Source organism: Chamaea fasciata, unplaced genomic scaffold (genome assembly GCF_029207755.1).
Source record: "Chamaea fasciata isolate MVZ Bird 193981 ecotype frontalis unplaced genomic scaffold, bChaFas1.0.hap1 SCAF_5, whole genome shotgun sequence".
In the NCBI taxonomy this organism is placed as follows: Eukaryota; Metazoa; Chordata; class Aves; order Passeriformes; family Sylviidae; genus Chamaea; species Chamaea fasciata.
This window is the reverse complement of record NW_027094090.1, coordinates 72,562,847-72,587,007: the sequence shown is the minus strand read 5'-3', so window position 1 is coordinate 72,587,007 and position 24,161 is coordinate 72,562,847. Positions and strand designations below refer to the sequence as shown.

The following is a 24,161-nucleotide window of genomic DNA, read 5'->3' as shown; positions in this document are numbered from 1 at the left end:
ATGGGACTGTGCTGAACTTTCTGCCACTGAAGGATGCTTAGGAGGAGCTCTCCCTGGAATGACTGATGAAATGTGAAAACTGAGGAATAATCCTCTTCTGGTTGGATGTTCCTGGCTGCTGTTTACCCAGCAGTTGATTTTCAGTGTAGGATTGGCTTGGAACATTTGTGAAGCCTGTAAATAAATAAGTGTTGTTTCACAACAGCTTCACAGCTGCCATTTGGGCATGGCTGAAGTTCACCATCACTGTTTCCTCTCAAAGCTGGCACAGCAGTGCTTTAATGAAATGAGGGCAGCTTCTGGGATTCTCTGTTAAGGTGAGACTTTTATTATATCTCTATCCTCAGTAATTTTGATGTTTGTTACCCAAAATAATTTTTTGGTTACATTGCTCTGCTACATAAGATGGTAGCCTGATACCCTCTACATTGTGGGTAGAATTCTGTAATTTGACAGCATAAGTAAAAAAAAACCAAAAAAACAAAACAAAACAAAAAAAACCAAACAAAAAAAAAACCCAAAGAAATCTGACTCAGCAATCCGCTAAACTTGATATTTATTGTGTTCACGTGATCCTCCATGAGGAAAACTGGTGGCTTTAAACCAAAGCTATGGTGCAGGAACCTTTATGCCATGGCTGCTGACCAGTAGCTCAAGTCAAGACTAGTGTCAGATACTCTGCATAAACAAGCCTTCATTTAATTGTGTGGTTATTTGGGTTCAGCCAGTGTATTTTATGAGATGGCCCAATGCTTTTCCTTTGGGAAAAAATAGGGAACACCCTTTCCCTATAGGGTTGTTTTCCTTTTCCCAACCCTGCAGTGAAAGTCACAGATAAAAGATAGAGACCTACTGCTTTTCGCTGTCCACAGTTGTCCCCCTACATCAGCAGATTGCCATAGTTTGACTGTCAGGATTGCAAGGCAAGAGAAAACTAAAGGAAAACTTTGTCCTAAACAGAACAAAGGGATTATAAAACCATAAATGCATGCAAAACCATCACTGTTTATCTCTGCGTCTATAATCCTTGGATTGCTGTGAAAAACAGCTATATTTCATCTGCTTCCTAATACTTGAAGACCATAGCTGGCAAGCTGCAGTCTGCCGCCAGGAAAACAGACACCTCTGTGCTTTGATAGTTTTTTCACACATATTTGCAGCATCTTTGAGACCAGTAAATCAGGGGAAATGTGGGTTGTCAGAGGTAGATTTTCTATTTTGGGTATGGGATTCGTACTACGACCTGACAAGACGGGCAGAAGCAGCACAAACATTTCTGGACAGCATCAGATTCTGGAAGCTGTGATTCTTAATAATTTATGGCTCAATAGATGAGTGTTGGTAGGTCTGCCAAGGTCAGTGACTCAGGGAGGTCTTGAAGCTGCACCTCCAGTGGTCTCTGGGCTAGTTGCCATCCAAAACATCCTGGCCAGCTCTGTGTTCTAGATCCAGTGTGTGCAGAGGCCATAGATGGGCACAGTCAAAAACACTGTGTTCAGATTAGAATCGGGAGACCAGAGATGTGCATGATGGATGTGTTCTGGGACACCAATGCCTGCCTCCTGTGTCCCTTCCTGCTCCTTTGCAGCCACAGGCATGACCAGCCATCAAGATGATTAAAGTGTATGCCTCAAAAATTTATCCCTCTTGCCTTTTTCTTCATGTTTTCCAGAATCTGTCTGCATCAGCTCTGGCACAGGTCTCTGTCAACTTTCCAGTGTAGCAGAGGTTTGTGTTTGTTGATGATCAATGACAGTAATCACCTTCTAGTCAAACAGGTTTGAAAACCTGGTTCCCCTGCAGATGCAGGCTGCCTCTCACCTGTACCTAGCTAACCCATGGAAACATATCATCCAACAGTGTACCTACATGTCCTGGCTTAGTGTTCTGTGCCCAAGAGCCAGAGATCCTGGCAGTGAATCCCATTCCAAAGTTCACCACTCTTTCGTAAGTGCAGGTGCAGAAAAGCACTACTGCTTTGGTGGAAGGAAATTTGCTGGAAAGGCTTCATGCTCCACAACTAGCTCCACCGGCATACTTCATCCAGAGGGGAGGGCACATATTTGGACACTGTACATAGAAAATATGTCTCTCTTCATTGCCTCTTCCACCTTTTTAGTTTGTTGAAGCCGATGGAAGTCTTTTAGAAGTCACTTGGATCAAAAACGCTGCTTCTGTTGGCTCCTCTGTGCTTCTATGACACAGTTTATACAGACAGAGACAGAACATAAGCACCAGCCCTTAAGGTAGAAGGAACAAAACAAGAAGGTATTTGGCAGGGCTGTTATATGTCCTTCTGTCTATAGTAAACACTGAGTCAAAGTCATCAAGTATTTTTGCTGCTCTAAACCATGAGTCAGAACATTTGGCTCACTGCATCTTCATAAAGGAAAGTATCCATAGAAGTAAGTACACTGAAGAACAGCCTTTTTATAAAATAGAGGGGAAAAGAAAAAGTTGGGGAGGGCAATGGAAACAAAAGACCTAACCATTCTTAAGATTATTGCTTTGTTGTTTGGTTTTTTTAATAGTCTGTCTTTGGCAGCCAAGAAATGGAAACTTGAGCTATTTTCTTAAAAATAATAATTTCTCCAGTGAGAAAACTGATCTGAGAGAGTTCTTGGAAAATTGGCTTTGCTGCTCTGCCATGGGTTAGTAGAGCTTTCTCTCCAAGAGCTCAGAGGTTAGTGTACTTTATTAGGACCAATCCCAGATTTTTTAAAGACCTACTGAAACAGCTGTCATGGGAAGAAGTCAGGCCTGCAATATTTCCCTAACTTCTTACATAGAAAATTTACTCTGGGTATGGAAGAGACAAAGAAAGATAAGACAATAAGCTATAAAAAAGTGAGTAGAGAAGAAAAGAAGAAGGAGTTCAAGTAATAATAGACGCTCAAGATATGGTTGTGAACTGTGAGCAAAAATTGCCTTTTAAGCTTTTTAATATCTGTCTTTTAAGAGAAATTATATGTAAGTGTGGTGTTTTGTTTGAACATTTTATTTTGAGTCCTTTCTGGGCTTTTAAAATTCATTTACTGAAAAGGTTTTCCAAGCCAGAAATGTATAAATGTGTCTTCCTATAGCAAGAAGTTTAGCAAGGTGTAGGGGTAGACTAGGGACACAATACTGGTATATCAGGACTAATATGTGCTTTTCAGAATTTGGAAACCAAGATAAATGTTGATGTTTCTGCAGGCAAATGATCTTTTGTTCCTCTGCAGCCTCTGTAAATACAATAAAATTACTCAGATGAAGATGCTGGTAGAGCATTGTCAAGCTTGTGGATTCTTACTTTACCTTAAAGACAGAAGAAAGTGAAAGCTGGGGACGAGGAGAAAAAATGTTAAAAGTTGTTTGTTTAAATTTTTTTGCCCCACTACCCAGACCTGTAGACTGATTCTAGAAAGCTGAAATTCTTAAAAGGGTGTGTCTGTGTGTAGATGGGCATATATCTACTTGTACTTTAGTTTCAGGTGCAGAACCTTCTCTCCTGGAAATGACTGATTTTTTGATGGCTAGAGCTTTTATTGTTGAGTAGGATGTTCTAGAAAAAAGTAAACTTTTATTCCAAGTTTACAGTTGGCTTTCTTTTTGCAATGAACTAAAAAAAAATGCTTGTAATTCTCTGTAAGCAAGACATATTGGAATGATCTAATGGTATGTAAGGAGTGTTGAGAAAGTACAATAGATTGTAGAAAGGCACAATAGATGAAAAAAGTGTTGAGAGGGACATGAAATATTTGTACACTTGTTTTCCAAGTCTACATCCAGTTGTGCTTCTGTCAGAGTGAATTGAAACTCCTGGTTATTTTCTTCCCACTTGTAGCTATTCTGGACTAGGCTGTGCTGCACTGGCGGTTGTTGCAGCCTTCGGATCCCTGCTGTGCATCTTTAGCACCTGAAATTAAAAATAATTTGAGGTACTGAAATGAAATTTTAGTTGTGTTCAAGTCGGGCTGAAAAAAAGAATGTTGCTGGAGAGGATGGCTGGAAATGCAGAGTGCTGGAGTAGCTCCTAACTTTCCAAATGTTAAAGTTTTATTGCTTGGTACTGACAAGCCAACTATAAATAGTAGTAATAACAATCATTTTATTTATTGGGCACCCTTCTGCCGTTAATATCCTGTTAGATGGCTCACAAAAGGTGTAATCTGCTGTTAATGTCCTGCTAGGAGCCTCATAAAAGAAATAAAATAGAAAGGCAGTTTAATGCTTAATGGTTTATGCTTTTTCTTTCATGTTGTTATAGAAGATTACAGTAAAAAGGCCAGTTTTGCATCTTCATTGAAATTAATGGAGTTTCAACAACTTATTTTGGATCTGAAATAGGCCCAAAATAGGTTAATGCTTGTTCTTTAGATTCAGTCAGGTGATGCCTGAACACTTGTGATTGATTTGCGAGGTACCCCAACTGGATTAATTAGAAGAGAAAAATGCTGTTTCCCCCTGTAAATTCTGCTTACTGCAAACCCCACTTGCTATAAAATGCCATGTTCTGGAGGCTCCTTTTCCCCGTCTTCTGATTAAATTGCCGTTTCTCGTGCTCATTCTATTCATCTTTTATGTTGCTCATTAAAGATGTTACGTTTTATGCCCCGCATTGTTCACAGTCTACAAGGTTTTTATCACTTAGATAAAAGCAATCTACTTGATGCACAGCTGGTCTCCAGAGTGATCTGATTGCTTTTGTGATAGGCCTCAGACACCTGACGCTGTGCAGAGCACTTCTGTGCTGTTTGCAAATATCTAAATTGAGTTACTTGCAGATGAACTTGGTTTATAACAGCATATTCAAAGGAGATTTTCAGATTTAAGGACAGTCTGTAGAGCTTTCTAACATTCTGTGGTCTTTGAGTGGCCTCACTGATTTCTTGAGGAATGAGGTCCAACTCAGTTTGAGCATGACTTCCTTTATCTTACCCCTGTGGTGGAGTGGGAGAAAGGGGAAAAGCAGCTTGGTCCTGGAGAGGAAATACATGGTTTTTTACTAGTGTGGACTTTGATGCCTAATTACTTATAAAGTCTAAAAGTTTATGTGGGGCCTCTGCACTGGCTGTGGTGTACCTGGCCCAAACACTAGTATAAATCCTGTTGTGAGTCCCTTCTCCATGTCTCTGAGACAACGGGCACTCTGAATCCCAGCTCAAGGTTTTTCTCATTGTTTTTGGCATGATGCCTGAATTTTCCATGGTGATTTAGCCCTAAAATGAGACTTGTGGCATCCAGCTTCTCTCCATCGTGGTTATGTTTTTACCCTACATAATCGGCTTGTTCTGAAACAACCAAAAACCTCTTGCTGCAAACAGGCATTACTTTTGCTCCAACCCCCAACATATTTTCACATAGGGTTAGCTCATAGTAAAGTGAACAGGGGTTTTTTAAACAAAACTTTTATGTTGTTTAGTGCACCTGCCGAAACCAGCTTTTCTTACTTAACAGCTTTTCTTCCTTTTATTGAATATTGGGGGTGGGGGGGTGGAGTGGGTATTTTTTTTAAAAGCTGTCAACCTGCTTCCAGATGGTGTCATACATAGGTGGTAACAGTCAACTCGTACCATTTACATCCACACTTCCCTAGGAATATATTACTTAGCTGGCTTTGGTCCCAAGATAATCAAATAGTTGCAAATCCTGGGTTATTAGGTTTCATCAAATTCTAGCTAAGGTTAGCCCTGGTCACCACGTTGCCAAGCCAAAGTCATTAGACTTTTTGCTCGTGGCAAATATAAATCCCATTTAGATTTGATTAATTTTTCAGAGTTTTTAAACCTATTTGCTCTAACAAGAAGTGTGCCATCCTCTGTGGGCTTGAAACTGTTTTACAAAGTCTCTTCTGTGGCTTCTTAAGCACTCTCTGGCTTTGTCCACACTTCATTAAAGGCATGTAGTGGCTCAAGAGGATTAGGATAACTCAAACCCAGCCTTTCTGCTCCCAGTGGAAATTAATCTCTTGCAAAGAAAGCTGTGCAGGTTTTGTTCTTGCTTTATTTCTTAAACTGCCTGTAGCTCTGTCATCATTTCAGACAGTGTTTGAAGACCCCAAGCGAGGCCCTGTGTAGTGAAATATTTGATTACAGCTCTCCCTGATAAAGTCTTGTATCAGCCTAATTACTGTATCTTTGGGCTTTTAAAATATTTCCTACACCAGCAATGCCCACTTCTCTAGATATTACTACAGACTAAAACTTTCAAAACTAAAAAGACTGTGAGATTTTGCATGGCTGTGCATGGTACAAGGTGAGTTGCTTTTCCCAGCACTGTTGGCTACTGCAGTAATTCAAATATTTCAAGGCCAGTTTGAATGGGACTTTGAGCAACCTGGTCTGGTGGAAGGTGTCCCTGCCCTTGGCTGGAGACTGGAAGTAGATGATCTTTAAGGCCCCTTCCATCCCAAACCTTTCTAGGATTCTCAGTGGTGGTGAAAGGTGTGGCAGCAAACATTTGCACTCTGCTTCTAGCTGCTGTTGTAATTCCCTTTTCAATTTCTTTCTCTCTCCCCTAGCAAGAAATACTTAATTTAAAAAAAAAGAAAACAAAAAAAAAAAAACCCACAAAAAAAAACCAACCAAAAAAAAAAAACAAACCACCAAACCCAGTGGTTCTTTAATTACTTCCAATTTTCATAAGTAGTACTGGTACACCCACAAAGTGAATCTTCATGCCTGTTGTAAGAGGAGCTATTGCACTGTATCTTTAGTAGCCATAGATGAAGATTTAAAGGGAAACAGGAAATAAAGAGGAAGAATTAGATGCAAGTTTTGCCAGGTTTGTGAAAATAAAAATGTCCAGGAAATTGAAGAGTGATAGTCTAAGAGCCAGCAGCAGGCAGTCCCCAAATCTGTAATGTTAGTGTGTGTTGTATTGCATCCCCACACCCAATAAATGTTTCCATGTTACAAAAAGAGTTTAGGTTACATCCCAGAACTTTTAAGGGAGAAGAACCAGAAACTTCTGTGCTTCCCTCATCCTAATTGGTCCAGTGCCAACACAAAGGCACCTGTTGAATCTTTGAAATGTACCCCAAAACCTGCAGCTGTTTCTATTGGGCAGCTTGCCAAAAAAACCCTCCTCAATCATTGTATACCTAAGGACGAGCACCAAGTCTCTTTTTGTGGTGTCTTAGCAGGTGTAAGGGGCTTCCTTGCACTATGCCCAGCTTTTGCTTTTTGTTTTCTATCATTTGTTATTTTCTTTTTAATTAAAACCTTTTTTTGCTTTTCAAAGCACTCCAAATCAGCCACCTCGTTAATTATTCACAAGCCGTTTCTGGGAGGTTGCTAGACACCTGTTGGAATTCTGGAAACTTAGAATTTGGGGTTTTAGTATATAGTATTACATGTAGCTCAAGATGAAGGATTTTGGGTGTTGTCTAAGTCCTTCTTCTTCACCTTCTTCTTTCTTCTTCCTTCTTCTTCATGGGTTTGGGTGGTTTTCTGTAATTGGTTGATGGAGTCCGCGTTGCAGTCTTCAAGTAATTAGTTATTGGGTTTAAAGTAAAAATAATTTAGGTGGCATTTCATAATTAGAGGGATTGTCCTTGAAAAGACCTGGTTGAGATAGGGAATGTTTTACCTTCATTTACCTTCCATTTCACCTTTGTTTTCTGACTTGCTAGTTGGAGTTCACAGCTCGTGAGACTGTACATAGATAAGAAACAACAAACATCCAAGTCTGGACTCAAAACCCCACATTTCCCATGTATTATTCATCCTGACCTCAGCAGAGAAAGAGAAAACAGAACTGCAACAGACACCCTCAGAGTGTGTTAAACCCTCATGGGGCTTATAACACACTGGCCCCATGCAGAAATTGAACAAGTGTGAGTCTCAGCTGAGCCCAGAGTGGTCACCTCGGTCTGGACCAACACGTGTTGGCTCACACTTGTGTGGCCTCTTTTCACGTGGAGGGAGCAGCAGCAGCAGCAGCACTGCTCTGGAGCAGGTCAATTGTTGAGACTTGTTAGCTCATTATCTGATTGTAAGCCTTGCAGAATTCTCTATTTCTTATGTTCATGAAGCTGAAATAAAGTTCTTTTTATCTTATCTTTCTAATCAAAAGAAGATGCCTGACAATTCCCTTTGTGATCATACTGTAAACAACTGTGGGTAATTGTTTATTTTCTTTTGCTCCTTACTTCGTTTTAGTCTTCTCCACTGATCTGTTATGCATCACTATACCAAGTAGTAATCAAAGAAATAGAAATACATTCAACATTTGCACTTCGTTTTGTTTTACAAATAAGAAATAATTTCAGACTGTATTTTGGCTTTGCCAGTTCATATTCATTTTATTCCTGAGCATCTCCTTAACTGGAAGTTAACTGTACAGATTTCTGGGTTGGAATACTGGAGCATCTGGGAACAGGAGCCTTAATTGAGTTCTGTAATGACACATTTTTACAAGCTTACAGAGAATAGATAAAAGCTGAGCTTGATAAATATTGAGGCTAGACTTGAGACTCAGCTGGCAAGATAGTAAAGCTGTGCAAACTTTTCTTGTGAAACTTCAGCAGGCACTGGGAAGCAGCGTGTCTGAATGTGAAAGTAAATATCTCATAGTTTTGATGTCAAACAAACCTTACATTTTATGTGGATTTTTTTCTTTTTTTATTCCCCAGCTGTAAAACATTAGGGCTCTTATTCCTCATGAGGCAGGACCTAGAGTAAGATGCTTTCATTTACCATAAATTGTCTGGGTTGTTTATGTGAGTCCTTCAACTCTGATAAACCTGTTTCTTGCACTTTTCTTATCACATATGTATACACATACATATCTTCCTTATCTTACAAGAGGACTTCAGGTCAGCATTATCTTTTTCAAATATCTTTATAGTAACTGCTTTTCACTACTGCCCCAGACACCATCAGACAGCAAAAGCTACATCATTCATTCACAATGTATGGGAATTTCATTGCAGTTTCTCATGCTGCTTTGTTTTGTTGGGTTTTTTTTTTTCTTTTGAAGAAATATCTTTTAACAGAGAAAGTTGGAAAGGGTGGTGTGCAGGTTCATCCTGCCTCTCATGGCCCCCATTAAAAAAAAAATACACAAGCAAAAACCACTTTATTGTTAAAAAAAAAAGCAAACGACAAAAACACAAACAACAACAACAACACGTAAAAATGCTTGCATTCAGTAGCATTTTCATTAAGGATGGTTTACAGGTCTATAACTGCTCAGCTGTTGCCAATAGCATTTTCATATTGCACCTTCTGGGGGTTACTATCTTGCTATTTAAAAATAAATAGACTGATATATAGGCAGACACACCAAAAAGAGGCAGCATTACTGACAACTCCACTATAACTTTCAGCCCGTTAACATAAAACTCCACCACTAAATCTCTCAGGGTAAACTATGCAGAGATAGAAAAGCCCCAAGGTATTAAGAGTGATTTTGATATAAATTCCAATTTTATTTTATGACTATTTTACAGCTGCTCCTAGATATCTACTCTCATAAACTACAAGGTACAAGGCAAATGTTACGTCTTTTTTCTTTTCCTTCTGCAGAGTTTCAGACAGTTGGTTTATTGTGACATGTTAGCAGCCTTTTCTCTGCACTGCACGTTCAGAAGAATGAATTTTAATGAGACTAAGCCAGCAGAAGACCCATAAAGAAGATGCGATTATGTTTTAAGTATTCATAAAAAAAGTTACATTAAATTTACACATTTTGATTTTTGTCTGTGACAGTCAAAAGAATTAGAGCACATTGCAGAATCACAAAATGATGAGGGTTGGAATACTCCAACTCCAATAATACTGGAGATACTCTAGTCCACCCTCTGTGCTAAAGCAGGGTCACAGTACTTACAAGGGGAAAAATTGTTCTTGTTCTACAAGAAATATTCTCACTCTTGCTGTGAGGATAACAATGCTACAGTGTTTTTGATAACCATGGTGTAGTTTTGCTATGTACCAGAAGGTAACTTTGCATCTTCAGATAAAGACATAATTTATTGACCTCTTCATCACTCTAGCAGGCTAGTAAACATCAAAAATGATTAAATAAATGTTGTGTACAAGCTGTGTGAAAAAGTTAGCAGCAGATATCTGGATATTCTTAGATTCCAGACATGCCCAGAACCCTTAATGTGCAGGGGGAAAGCAATTTTTATTTTGCTTATATAAGTCTGTGATGCCTAATAGACGTTTACCCCTGTCCTAGCTGATATCATGCCCTACTAGAATGTTTTAAAAATGTGAGCTGAAATCTTTTCTTCTTCCTTGCTGGTGTCACAGGGGAGCCTGTCCTTTGGCAGGCCTAAATAGCTTTCTCCTCGTCAAATGGGTATTTCCTGTTTCTCCCTGCTAAAGGTCTTTAAAATATCCCAAAAGGTCTTTTTTTTTTCCTCCTCCAGCTGTGTATTTTTTCATACCCTGAACTTGTGAGGAACAAATAGTTTTGCTTCCAAGTCTGTGAAAACTTCCCCTCTTGATCTCTGTTAATGACTTCTAATTTTTAGTATGGGATTAATTTTTCATCAGTACAAATAAGCTCAACATAAATATAGCAATCAACGTTACATTATGAAAAGCTCCAGCTTTGAGTTTTAATCTCAAAGAACTGGAAGAATTTAGAAATGGAATTTTACATGGCCTGGTGTAAAATTCCAGCTTTACCCTAAAATTTAGTTGTTCCTTTCTAATCTGAGTGTCTACATGCATAATTATTTCGAAGACAAGCATCTATAAAATTGGATCTTGTATTTTGAACACAACTCTGTTTTAGGCTAAGGACATTCTTGATGATGTAGTCTTTTTACAACTTATGTGGTTGTTCCCTTTCAGTTAATTTTAAAAACTATCTTTCATATAAAGTTGATACCTCTGGACAGAAAACAAGGCATTGCAGTGTTACAGAGGCAACAATAGAATAGAGTTTTCCACAGTAAGTGGTCAAAGTATACACAGGTTACATCTTGGATATCCAAATATTTCGGAAAAAACTGCTGCTGTTGTATTTCATTCCTACCTTTCAGAAAGAAAAGGCAATCTATGTAGTGCATCAAATCACAGCAAGTGATTATTGATGAGTTGGTCATTAATTTTTCAATGACTATCAGACTAGGAAAGCGCTAGAGCAATATTTGTCATTGCAATAAACCAAATTAAACAAGATGTTTCCTAAAGTGCTTTATCCTGAAAAACAGGAGCCTGTGAAAAGATTCCACAGAGGAAGGGAATGTTCAGTGCTTTCGCCCCAGGCTGAGGTGCCACTGATACCATCTCAATAAATTGATGTTGTTAGAGAGCACAAACTCCCAGGGGAATGCTTACTTGGGTTTAGAGAGTTGTTTATTTTGGTTACAACTTTTGCTGTTTATAGCCAGTTTAAGAGGAGCTGAATTTTATTATTTGAGAATTGGGAGAAGATTGTCCATAGCAGAATCTGTTTCCATTGTTTTAACCAAACAAGGCTCTAATCTCAACTGAGTATTCAGCTACAGCACGTGTACAAAACAGGGCAGATAAATACTCTGAGTTTATGGTCTATTTGCATTTGGCTGAATTTCTCATCTAGGTTTTTAAGATACTCAGTAAATAAAGAGCAGCTTTCTTCCCTCTTCTCTCTGATCATTGCTGCCATTGTTGATTGAATAGGTGCTGTAATTCAGAACAGAGTTTGAGGAAAGCATTTCTATATATCCCTATTGTGAAATCAGAAATAGCTCCTGGGCAGCAAGCTGCAGTGGTTTTCTTATTGTAATTTTGGGGGGTTTTATTTATTTTTTTTTTTTTTCAGAGAAGATGAGCAGACAAGCACAGAACTGTCTGATCTTCTTTTTGATGAGTTAGAGTTTGCATGTGTTGTTCACTTGGGTCCTTCTACCACCAGTTCAGTGCTGTTTAGGTTTAGGGGTATCTGTCATGAAGGATTGAACAAAGTTATACTTTATTTTAACACAAAGAAACAAAATCTCAGTTTGAATCACACAGAGAGCAGAGGCTGGCCTCCCTGTGAATGGTGTGAAAACACCAGTGATTTGCTGAATGCCGCTGAACTTAAGTCCAGTTTGCATTACTTTTGTCATTTTGTTTATTCATAGCTTTGTGGTTTCCAGGCACTGTTTTAATTTGAGCCTCCTGTGTGAGATGCATATTCTGCTTATTCAATAGCTGATCTTCTGAAGCTGTAAAGTGAGGATTTCTGGTTTGGTTCCCCCCTCCCTCTTTGTCATCTGATATTCTCATCACCTAAATCTGGCTTAGCAGCAGCTCAAAAAGAAAACAAACCAAAAAATAAACCAGTGTCTCCATAGATTAATGAAACATCATTGCTGGAATAAACAACCCAACTCATTAAAAAAAAAAATAAAAATAAAAATCCTGATCTGAAGATGTAACTGCATTCTTGGTCACATTGGAAAAGCTCAGGTGGAATTTACTGTGCATCACTTTCTGCCCCTTCAAGTTCATAGAAGCAATTATAAGTTCATTTAGGCTATCCAAGTTGCTGACAGTTTTGGGGGATTTTTTGGGTTTTTTTGGGGGTTTTTGTGGTTTTTTTGTGGTTTTTGGGTTTTTTTGGGTTTTTTTTATTTGTGGGGGGGAGGTTGATTTTTTTTTAATTTAATAATGAACAGAACTTTCAAGAAAGGAAATAAAATTTTTTAACCTGGATGCACAAGTTTGTGCTGTAGATTGCAAGGGAAATTTTTTGTGTTTTTCCACAGGAATGTGGAACATGCAGTGAATGCAGTGAAATTATAGTAAAATAAAAGCCTGTAAAGACTACAGAATTTCTGCAATAATTTTAGTATCACAGTCCTGGGTTTCTCTTATTAGTGTTCTCTATGCAAAAAAAAGTCTACCAGAAATATTATTACCTATTTCTTTTCTAATATGTCTTTTATTTTGTTTACCCATCAGACCCACTGCAATCTCAGCCTGCTAACTTCTGTTTTGGAGTAAATTGAAATGTGGATTTGATAAAAGCTGTCAAGTATTTTACTTGAACAATAGATCAATCGAGTAACAAGGACTTTTTAATGGAAATTTTTTTGTTTTAGGGAAGAAAGGCCTCTTTGTCAGAGACAAAGCAGAAAGTTAACTGAGAAAAAATTTCACGGATAGTGTGTTAATATCCAGAAATAAACAATAGGTAATGATGATTTATTCAAAGATGTGAAGACTAATATCAAAAGCATTTTATACCATAAAGCGAAAACATGAAATAAAACTTTGTCACTCTATCTAAATGCATTATTCTTAATTTATTTTATAGCTTTGGGCACAATACTTCCTTATTAATGCAGACATACAGTGTCATCCGACGGGTCACCCTTCATATCCCTGCTGCACTATATAATCACACAGAATTATCTGCGTGCCTATTTGTGTGCAAGCATGCTTTTATATAAGGATGGAAATTTTCTGGTGCTCTTATTAAATGCATCATGATAATTATGACCTTATTTTTAAAATTGTGTATCTTTGCTGCTTTCTAGTCCAGCTAAAGGAGAGAAATATTGATTGATCTCACACAGTGTTAGAGTGAAGGAAACTAATTCTTCTTCTGTGATAGAAAAAAAGAAATGAGGGGTGTCTGTGTGGTGAGGTTTTGTGGGGCTTTTTTGGTTGGTTTGGGGTTTTTAAAATTAATTTGTTTTGTTTTGGATTTTTTTTTTTGCTTTTGTTTGGTTTTTTTATTTAATGGTCACTCTAGACTTCTAATTTGGGAGTGGATGGAGAAAAACTTGCAGAACGTGGCAGCATGAGTAATAAATATTATGAAATTGATACATATAGTAGAGATAAAACACAAATTATCTCTAAGGATGCTGAGTCCAAACATCAATAATGTGTTTTTTGTGAAGAAATGCCAATTTATGGGTTGTTTATGGATTTTTTTTTTTTTTTAGCATGGGCAAACACTGTATAAAATGCTAATTCTGGATTGTCCCTAAAGTAAATCTTCTGAGATAATTCTAAGCAAGCTAATGGAAATCTATCCTGGTTTTCATCCTGGACAAATTCATAGCCTGTCTCTCCATTTGTTTTCAGTAGTTTTTCTTTCAATAATCTGTAGAAATATAATGAACTTTCTCTTAATTAGGGAGAAAAAAAACACCAAAAAAACCCAGGAAAAAGCAATGTAAGCAATGTGCAGTTGCTGGTGATTCTGTTATTGTAAAGCTGTTGATAAGAGGCAATCTTTGGTTTTAATTGTTTTATTCTGGTTTTAACCTTTGCATCCTAGTCAGTTTCATTTTAGAGTCACATCCTAATACTGGTGCTCTATTTCAGTTAGTCAAAGGACAAATAATTGATGAATTACAGCCCATGTCAGCAGGTCACAGAAGAACAACACTTATAATTATGTAATTATGTTTATAGATAGTAACCAAATCATGGAAGAACAAATAAATGTACAGATTTTAACACCCTGGTCAGAACACAATTACTTTATAGTATGGCTGATAGTATAAATAACATAAAGAAGTATTTATGAACTTAGTCTGTAAATTTTATTTGCTAAATATAAGCTGAATTAAGGTTTTCACTTTTCTTTCAGGGTGGCATTGAGACATTCAGTAAGGCGAAGTGAAGTACCTTGAACCGCTGGGTACTGAACTGCTGTTGAATATCCTGCACTGTTTTTCAAAGTATTTATTCAAGTTAGTGACTTCTGCTGATAACTGAAAATGAAATAACTACTACTCTTCCTTCTTGGTACTCCACAGAAAAGCACAGGTCTGAAAACTCCACAGGTATGAAAATGATCCCAAAGTATTGCGTCAAAACAAAGAACTCTAGAGATGAAGGAATCTGTGATTCTGTGGATCTCCTGAGATGGTTTTCATTATTTCTTTATTTTTCAAGAAGTAATTAGCTTTATAAATAATAAATAAGCATTTATTTTACTTGTGTTTTTTGTGCAAGCTACTTTCACACCTACTAGATTGTCTATTTACCTTACCTTGACTTTCAGGAGAATTTGCAGGTGTGTTCTCTGAAGAGGAGAATAGGTGGCTTGGTCCAGTTGTCCCACTGCTTCTCAACAATATATCTTTTCAATAATTACAATGGTTGGGGTTTTTTTATCTTTGAAGAGGCCTAGGGGATGGTGTAGCAAATAATGTAATTTAAAAAGTAGGGTTTTTCTTTGAGTCTGTAAATCATGCTCAGTAGCAGCTCTTGCTTCTGAGTGAAAAGAGAGAGAAGAGTAGAGATAAATGAAAAGAAGGGGGGAAAAAACAAGATTGGTATCTTGTCAAGAAAAGATCCTTATGCTTTCCCTTGTTCAGGTTAGAAAATTATGAGCCCTATTTTTAATCCCCAGTTCACAGTAGCAGAACACCAGGTAGTTATTTCTAGCATCTGTTTGACATAAAGTAAGGTATACCCTAAAGAGACACTCTTCATAAACACTGAGCACCAGAAATACTGTTCATATTAAATTGGACCACATGAATAATACAGGAGTCATGAATTTAAATTATTACTGGCATTTGGAGAAAATGGCAGTATTTCAGCCATTAAATAACAACTTCGCTTTATTTCTGGAAACAGAAAGTTATTAAGTTTTAAATCATATTGATGCCTTGGCTCAGATACATTTCTGGTTCTCCAACCATCCAGACATTCCTTGACAGTGTTGTTAGAATTGTTTTCTCAGGGGTCTTCAGCCCACTGCTGTGAGACAGTTGAGCTCTACTTGTGGAGTTTTTGAGGTGCATTGTCCCACCTATGTCGTGTTTGTTTCTACAGCCCTGGGAAAGGGGACATCAGAGCAGTTATTAAAGCTAAATGGGGTACAGCACACTGAGAATTATTGTCACAGGAACTTCTCCCTGTTCTTTGTATTTTGCCTGTTTATGCATCCTTAACACAGCAGGATTAAATAAAATTGGTAGATGCATATCTTTGTAGTCTGCAGTGCTCAAGGCTTCCCTCCCCTATTCCTGCTCTTCCTGCACCCCTCGCCATGCTTCCTAACTAGTGAAATTAGGTTCAGGTGAGTTGGAAAAATAAGTGTAGAAAAAAGTGCTTGCTTGTTGATGAGGTCTCTAAAGGGCTTATATCAGAATGCAGAGGAGAATAAGTTTGAATCAGACGATTTCAGCAGAGGAAGCCAAAATCCTCCCTTTTCTGCTTTAAGAAAGATGTCCTGTATGATCTTGAGAGAAATCATTTAGTCTTTTCTTGACTTTGCTTTGTAAAGTTTATTTAAAAAAAGGGTGCTGTATTTGCACAAGTGCCAAAAAATAAACACAAAAAGGGTAAACTCTTTCAGTTTGCCAGAAGTCTCTCTGGTTCATACTGGTTGGTAAAAAAAACCCCTGGATATGGTGACCATAAGAAAAGAGGAGATTTCTTTGGACTTTCAGGCCACTTGCTACTTTAGTTGTTACTTCAAAAGGGGAAACCCAGGAGAAGATAAAAAGAATTGGTTAGAGAAATGGCCTGACATGAGAAGCTCAGAGGCTTGAATATGCAGGAATTTCACATTTCTCTTCATCAGAGACACAAAAGACAATCAGAAACCAGAATACCAAGCAGGGGAAAACACAGCTATAGAAGAGTTGCAAATCCAGCAGAGCCAAAATAAGCTCCAAGAGGAAAACACCTTTGGAGATTGAAAGAAGCACTGAGCATCACAGGAAGCTGTGTGATGGAGCTCAGGCACAGGTAAGACTTGACAAACGCCAAGCTGACTTACACTTAGTGAAAGAAGTCAAAGCAAATAGGCAAAGTTATTTTCAGGTATATGTAAAAAAAAAAAAAAAAAAAAAAAAAAAAAAAAAAAAAAAGAGAGAGAGAGAGAGACCATCAAAAGAAGGTTTTAAGTTGGAATAAGATGAAGAGGCAAAATGACAAAATAAATAATGTGACTCACAATTGGTAGGGATGATGAGGCTGAGTGTTGGGCACTCAGATAGGAAAAGACAGGAAAGAAAAAGGGAGAGAGGGAATGAAAGCTGAGATGCAGTATATTTTATTTAAATTTATTTACCTTAGAGTGATAAAAAAATTGAGGTTCAACAGTACAAGTACCGGCAGTTATGTCTTTTTTTTTTTTCGAGTATTAAAAACATCCATTTCTGTTGACATGTGCAGGCTGCTACTTTAGAAGAAAGCTGAGCTGAAAAACACATGTAGGCACTCACAGAGACTTTCTGAGTCACCACTGCTGTGATGTGTCTGTGGGACAGGAACACACAAACTGAAAGTGAAATGGAAACAATCCTTTCCACAGAGGCAAGGCAGGTGTTCCCTTCACATGACCTGTGCTGCAAAAGACAGCTGTATTAGAGCCTACAGCTCTGATCACTGTTCCTCCAGTAGAAGAAACCCAACCTGGGCTAGAAGTGCAACAAAGAGATTGAAATTACTTTTAGAGAAGCTAGAACAGCTCTGGGGTTTTTTTACCATCTAGCAATACTAATCTGAAAAAGGTTGTTGTGGTAATGGAGCATTGAAATAAGAAACATCACTGACACAGGAAGTTTTTGTGCAGGGTGGAACTCTCGTGTCACTGAAGTGGTTTTGGTTTGGGATGGGGGAGAAATTGAGGCTGATTCAATCCAATCATCAGCAAACAGTCTGTCCATCTTATTTAGAGTCACAGGGACTTTTTCTTTTCTTTTCTCCTCACACAAATATTCATATATTATTCCTATCCAAATCTATTAAGGCCACCAGTGCATCACAAATCGTGTTAGTCTTTTTTTCTGCTATGAGGAGTGTTTTCATTTAAGAAACCTGAGTAATCTCACATTCCTAGAATAGCTTGCATCTTACCCCTTTCCTCCTTCACACGTTCCTGAAAGTCTCCTGGCTTTTGAAAGATAAGGCTTTAAAATTAACTTTTTTTAAAAAAATTTTAAATTCTTCACTTCATCAAATACATTTGTATGATCCACATGAAGACAACAATAAGATGTGGCTTTTTCTTCCTTCTGTATAGGGGAAGATAAAATGGAAATAATGGTTCTTTAGGCTAATTAAATCAAAGCAACAGCAAGGCAGCCACAGTCCAGATTAAGACACTTTTCAGAAAATCAAATTAAGAACAGGTTAAGGCCCTCTCTTTGTGTCCCATGTAAAATATTGTTAAAGCCCTACTCCTCATCCTTAGCTTTCTTGTGCCATTTTTCAATTAATTTTCTCCTTACAGAAATAAACATTTTAATCAGCATGTACAATAGCACCAATCACTGATGGTAATTACTCTAAGTAAAATAGCTTTCTCTATTGTAGCAAATATAAAATGACAATTCTAATTAGGTAACATCTCTAATGCCTTAATGATTTTAGCCCATTTTCCATGTTTGTACATGAAAGCTGGCTCCATATTTTTACTGTTACCAAAGTTGCACAGAGATATTATTGGGCTTTAAATGTTTATTGTCATCTTCGCAAAGTGGCTTTTATTTTTTGTTTATGTTCTAAAAGCTTGGCAGAGTAGTGGCAATCCACAGACTAATGGCTAATCTGGGTTTGTGCCAAAGGAGCAGTAATAGCTACAAACACAGAAAAAAAACCATCAGAAGAGTAAATGCCAAATTAATCCCTGATGTAACTCTTTTGCCTTAGTGCAGTCGTGCTGGAAAATGCATCTTTCACAGTGTGCATCCCGTTAGAACCCATTATTTTCCAGGGGAGATTGAACACATCAGGGTAGTCGAGCTCACAGGGTTCAGCCCCTTCCTTTTTGTCTGAAAGGATCCCAAACCACGCTCCAGCTGTGGCCTGTGTGCCCTGACTTTGGAAACAGATAAACATGCTCAGTCTCCCACTGAGAAGCCTCAAGGAGTTATGCCCTCACAAGTGAATTTAGCCTGTTATGACTCTGTAATGCCAGAAAACCCTCAAGTGATAAGTTTTGTCAAAGACAAAAGGGTTGTATGTTTTAATGGTAACACTATGTCTTTTGTTGTTGTTGTTTTTATTCCTGAATGCTGTCATTTTGATACTTGCAGCATTTTTTTTTTTTTAACTATTAGTACACTTATTTATTCCTACGACACAGGAGAGTTTTTTTGGAGACCAGAGTTCATAAACTTATTGTCATTTTTTAAGTTCTTTAGAGAACAGCAGCAAGCCTTTGCTGCCGTTGCACGGGTTTAAATTCATCATGCTCCCCCCACCCCATGGCAAAAAGAGGAAAGAGAAGGAGGGTTCAACCTCCCTAAAAGGAGGTTTGGGAAAAAAATGAGAAGTGATATTTTATTATGATGTTGTACTGAAGAAGACAGTTGCTACAGGCTGAGCCACTCACCTCTTTACTTTGTCATTAAAAATAATTTGATTTATTCAAACAGAGGGACACAATGTCTCACTGATTTAAAATGGATGACAGCAGAAAGTACTTTGGACTTTTTTCCCCCCGCCCTGGTATTTTTTCTGCGATCAGGAGGGTATTTCTCCATGGCTTCTCTAGCCAGCTGTGTAGTCAGACTGTAGTGTGAGGAACACATGTGAGGAGCACATGATTTATCCACATGGGCTGCTAGCCCTGAAAATTGAATATCTCTGCATGGTTCTCTGTTCACTGCTTGTGGACGTGGTGCTTCCCTGGCTAGGTGAATTCTGTTGGATCTCTAGCAAGCTCTTCTCTTTTCTTCTTCTATCTTCCTAGTCTGCTTTTGATGAATTTTGTCAGTAGGACTATCATGATTATCATGTCTAAACAGGGGCACCAGTGCCTGTAGTAACTGGCCAAATGTAACACGTTCACTGTTTCTGCTTTCTGTCTCTGCTACCAATTACTGCAGCAGCCTTATACATTATCTCTCAGAAGTTTTATCCAGTTGTAGCCTAGTCTTAATCCATCAAAATCCTGGCCACATTCGTGTCTGTGCTTGCAGTCATCCCTGTTTGATTTGTTTTTTATTGGAGCCTCTCTGCTATTATTTACAGAATTTTTGTGATCTCCTCATCAATCATGGGAGATCATGGTGTCATGCGTGCTTTGAGCTGCATGCTCTAGGTGGGTTGATGAGTGTTTCAGCTTATCAGTGCTGTTATTTTCCCTGTGTAAGTGAATAATTGTTCTGAATTCAGAGTCTTCGTAGTGTGAAAAAGTTTTTCTATCTGGCAGAGATATCTGCCAATACCATCTGGTTCAAATGCCATTGTGAACTTAGATTTCTATGGTTGTTCTAATAATTCATCAGGTCTATATCTGCACTACTTGGGGAATGAGATCACATTTATTCTCTGTAAATCTGTACATAACCCAGTGACCTGCCTGGTCTGGCAATCTTCATTACATATTTTCCCAAGGTCTGTGTCACACTATCACCCCTTGTTTAAGCAATTTTTATTTTTTTTTAAGCTTAATTCATCTTTTTCAGGTTCAGCTGGTTTATCTGCAAAGTATTTACTCAGATATGAACAATATGGTCATGAAGTAATTTCATGCTTTCCATTAAGCCCCAGCAAAAAAAATATCGTTAATTATTTCCAGTTGCATTCTCTTACATGGGAATTTTTTTTTTTTGTTTTGCCTGCCCCTTTGCTAGCAGTGATGTTCTTGATTTCTTATATTTCAAGATTTCTGTTCACCTTTTACTGTTTAAACATATTAACATGTCAATTGCAGGGAGTTTACAGTTCTAAATTCTCGTTGATGACTGTAGACTAGTCTACTAAGCCTGACAGGCTCATTGCAAACAGCAAATGGTTGAGTGGAAAATACTGGATTTAGACAGGGAAATGGCAGAAATGCTAAACAGCCCTTTGTTTTTATGGTCTATATTGTGTCTTACCAAATTGTTGTATTATTGTGGATACTGCTCTGTTAAAAAAAAAAAAAACAAAAAAAAAAAAAAAAAAAAAAAAAAACAACACAAAAACCAACCCCAAACCAGGTTCTGGAAGATGATGCCAAAGGTGAGAAGCTTCTGGTGAGAAGTTTCTGGTGACACCAAAATAATACATTTTGAGTTTGAATAAAACCATGAGGATGCACAACTCTGTGTGGTGAAACCCTGTCCCAGTACTCGGAGTGAAATAAAAATGGTAATTGAGAGGTGAGTTGGTGAACTTGCATCTGTTTCTTTTGCTTTATGACTAAAACAATGTCACATCAGAGATTTAAAATATGTCCTGCTGAGGATATTATTAGAAGAGTCTGCATACCCTTTTCAGAGCAGCATAAGCTTTACTGCACAGCTGGGAAAGACTGACAGTGTCCAATCTGCTTTCCACAGCTGGAAGAATAGCTCCAGAATGTGTACATTGAATAGCCCCAAAAACAGGCTTGGGAATTGTTTCTCTGTTTCCTCTTGGAGAACAACTTCCTTGGGCTGATAATCAGTAGGCACGCAATTGATTCCTCAAAAAAAATTAAAGAATATGTGATAATATTGAGCTTAAAAATCTTCTCTGTATGTGTTGTTTTTCTGTAACACTTTCCATCAAAGGTAACATGAATGGTTTAAGACTCACATAGAACTGAATGCCAAAGAAAGTGAAATAGTGTCAATCCTTCCTCTGGTTTCAGTGAGCTGCGGGGAAGGCACAGAAAGTGTAAAATGTTGTTCTGTGTTACAACCAAACAAAAGAAAACAAAACTTGGGCATGATTGTTCCGATATTATTTTTGGTTTTTTTTGTCTTTTCCTCCCATGTGTCTACAGCAGATTGTTTTGAGCCAGTAACCAGCAACATTCCAGCCTCTCACACAAGGTAAGTGTGTGTTTAATGTGTGTTTGCAGGTTGCACCACCATACCCTGATAATATGTGATGAAATAGGATCAGCACTAGAAGGAAGACACCTTTTTAGGGTGGCTTGTTGGTCATTAAATACTCATTTGAGTATTTTGCCCTCAGCCATCTACAATAAACTCTCACTTTTGTTACAACTCGCAGGTCTGTCTAGAATAGCTTACTTCTTAGTCCTTCATAGTTCTGAAGTCAAAACCTCAGACATTTTTTAGCACGTTCATAATTACAGAGATTTTTTTTTAACTGTTATTAATTTATTTTCTTAAATTCTCTCTGTACCTCAGTATGCAACTCAGGTCTCCAGCACTGTAGGTCTGTCATGTAACGTCAGTGACCTCTCACACTGTGTTCTCAAAAATGAGCTGTATTTGCTGTAGGCCTGATATCAAAGCCTGAAATTTTTTCTTTTAGTGCCAATTGCTTTTGCAAATGTATTTCTATCACTGTCTATGACCTTTGCTTTCTTATTCTCTTTGCTGTTTTTTTGATTAATGAATCACACATGCTATTCAGGTTAGTTGTCCTCTCTTCTAACACTGTGCAAAGACACTTAATGTCCATTAAGTTCCTCAGCAATTTCTCTGTGTGTTGGCCCTATAAAGGAAATGTTGAACCTGAAAAAGGAATGCTTCTTTCCACTCCATCTTCCAGCACTTCCAGTTTACTGATCTCTTGTGTGAGAACACAGATTGACCATCTTTGATCTGACTGGCTGCTAAGCTTTGTTGATGGATAAACTTGTGTGGTTTTTGGGAAGCAGTTTTGGGAATGTCTTATCTTTCTTGATGTGAAAAAGACGAGGACTCGTTTGTCAATAGTTTCATGGCTCTGTTCCATGTCTCACCATTACCTACTAAAATGACTCCAGTATCTGCAGTTATTTTGTAGCTGTTCTTTTCCTTGAATTTTGAACCATTGTTGTATCCAAGAATTTTACCCCATCATCTTTCAGTTTTCTAGAAGAAAATCTCTTTTTAGCTGCTTGAAACACATGAAAAACCCATACATTTCCACTACCTTCAGATACAGATGGTACTACATCCATGCATTAACACTTAGTTACTGTATTAGTCTGGGGTCATTCTGAGGTCTTTTGAGGGCACTTGGAGTGAAAGAAGAGTTGTTATCTTTGTTCATCACCATTTCTGTTCTCCTGGAACCGCAGACCATGGATTAAGGATGGGGTTTTTCTTAGTTAATTGTAGTACAACTTTGTTTACCAATTCGGGAAGTGTAGGACATACGAGAACAGGCTGCTGTGAAATGTTTAGGTTTCAGGTAGAATTAAACTGAAAGCACATAGTTCTAGCTTATGTCCTTGCCCATGGCAAGGATCTTTAAGGTCCCTTGCAACCCAAACCATTCTGTGGTTCTACGTCCAAAGCCACAGACACATGATGGGATGCCCAAAATAAGGCTGCTGAAATGAACTGGAGTGGTTCAGCTCACAGGCTCTTTTTACCATTAAAGTGCACTCAAAGCACTATTGACTGTCAAATTTTTAAGAGAGTAGTTTTACTTTCTCCCATCTTGCTGTAAAATATCTGTGGGCCTAACTGACATGAGAAAGCATTGCTACTGCTCTGAAAGAAGAAAAGAGAGCTAAGCTGAAAAGCAAGCAGAGTTGCATTTCCTTATAATGATTTCTTCATTGGCAAGAAATTGGCCAGAAAGTATTCCTGGAAGTCTTGGATAAGTTTTCCTTTAATCAGAGATCACAACACAGGGAATGAGGAGTGGGAAGAACACTGTGGCTTCTCTGACAATTTGATTATGTATTAAGCTGAGTTACTAATTCTTATGAAAGCAGCGAGCATTCTGGGGAGCTTCATTGTTAAAGGCTTGCACAGTTTAACACAGAAAAAAAACAAACCAGAAAATGAATTATGATAGGATTTCTCTTTTATCACTTTAATAAACTTCTCTGGGGTACATCAGTAATCCACTCCACAACTTCTCCCACCCCCTCATCCCTTCAAATCCATGTATTCCACACTGACTAGTATAACGTGTGAAGAATGATACTACAAAGAGACTCAGAAATATGTAAAGATCCCTGTGCCTTCCCTGAATATGTTAAAATAGTCAACAAAAACATGGTAATTTAAACTCCAGTTCATTTGATCTAATATTAAATTAGCTCCTCTTGGGATATCCTCTTTTTAATCAGTCAGAACACTTTTGTATGCTCACAGTTTTCTGTGGGGTTCATTAAGAGTTAAGGAATTGAACAGAACTGCTTCAAGTGGAGATGAGAGACTTCTCCATGTTTTCCAGATCATTTTGACTTTGTGATTTTTGGGGCATCAAAAGGGTGAAACATACTTTACTGTTTAGAACCAGGGCCATCATTGATGTCAGCTCTAAAACATGGGGATAAAAGCTCCATTATTTCTCAAAAATCCACTGAGTCAGACACATGAGATCCAAAATCAGTTGTAGGGTTTGGTTTGGAAAAATTAGGTGTAAAGGCTTTGG

The 24,161-nt window shown here is 37.9% G+C and overlaps 1 long non-coding RNA gene across 1 annotated transcript; it reads right to left on the bottom strand.

Annotated features, from left to right (window-relative positions):
- Window positions 1-6,791: 6,791 nt before the first annotated feature.
- Window positions 6,792-7,748, bottom strand: LOC136290315 (uncharacterized). Its single transcript, XR_010721086.1, has 3 exons — window positions 7,716-7,748; window positions 7,573-7,637; window positions 6,792-7,465 (listed from the first exon to the last, which is right to left on the bottom strand). It is a non-coding gene; the product is annotated as an uncharacterized lncRNA (long non-coding RNA).
- Window positions 7,749-24,161: the final 16,413 nt, after the last annotated feature.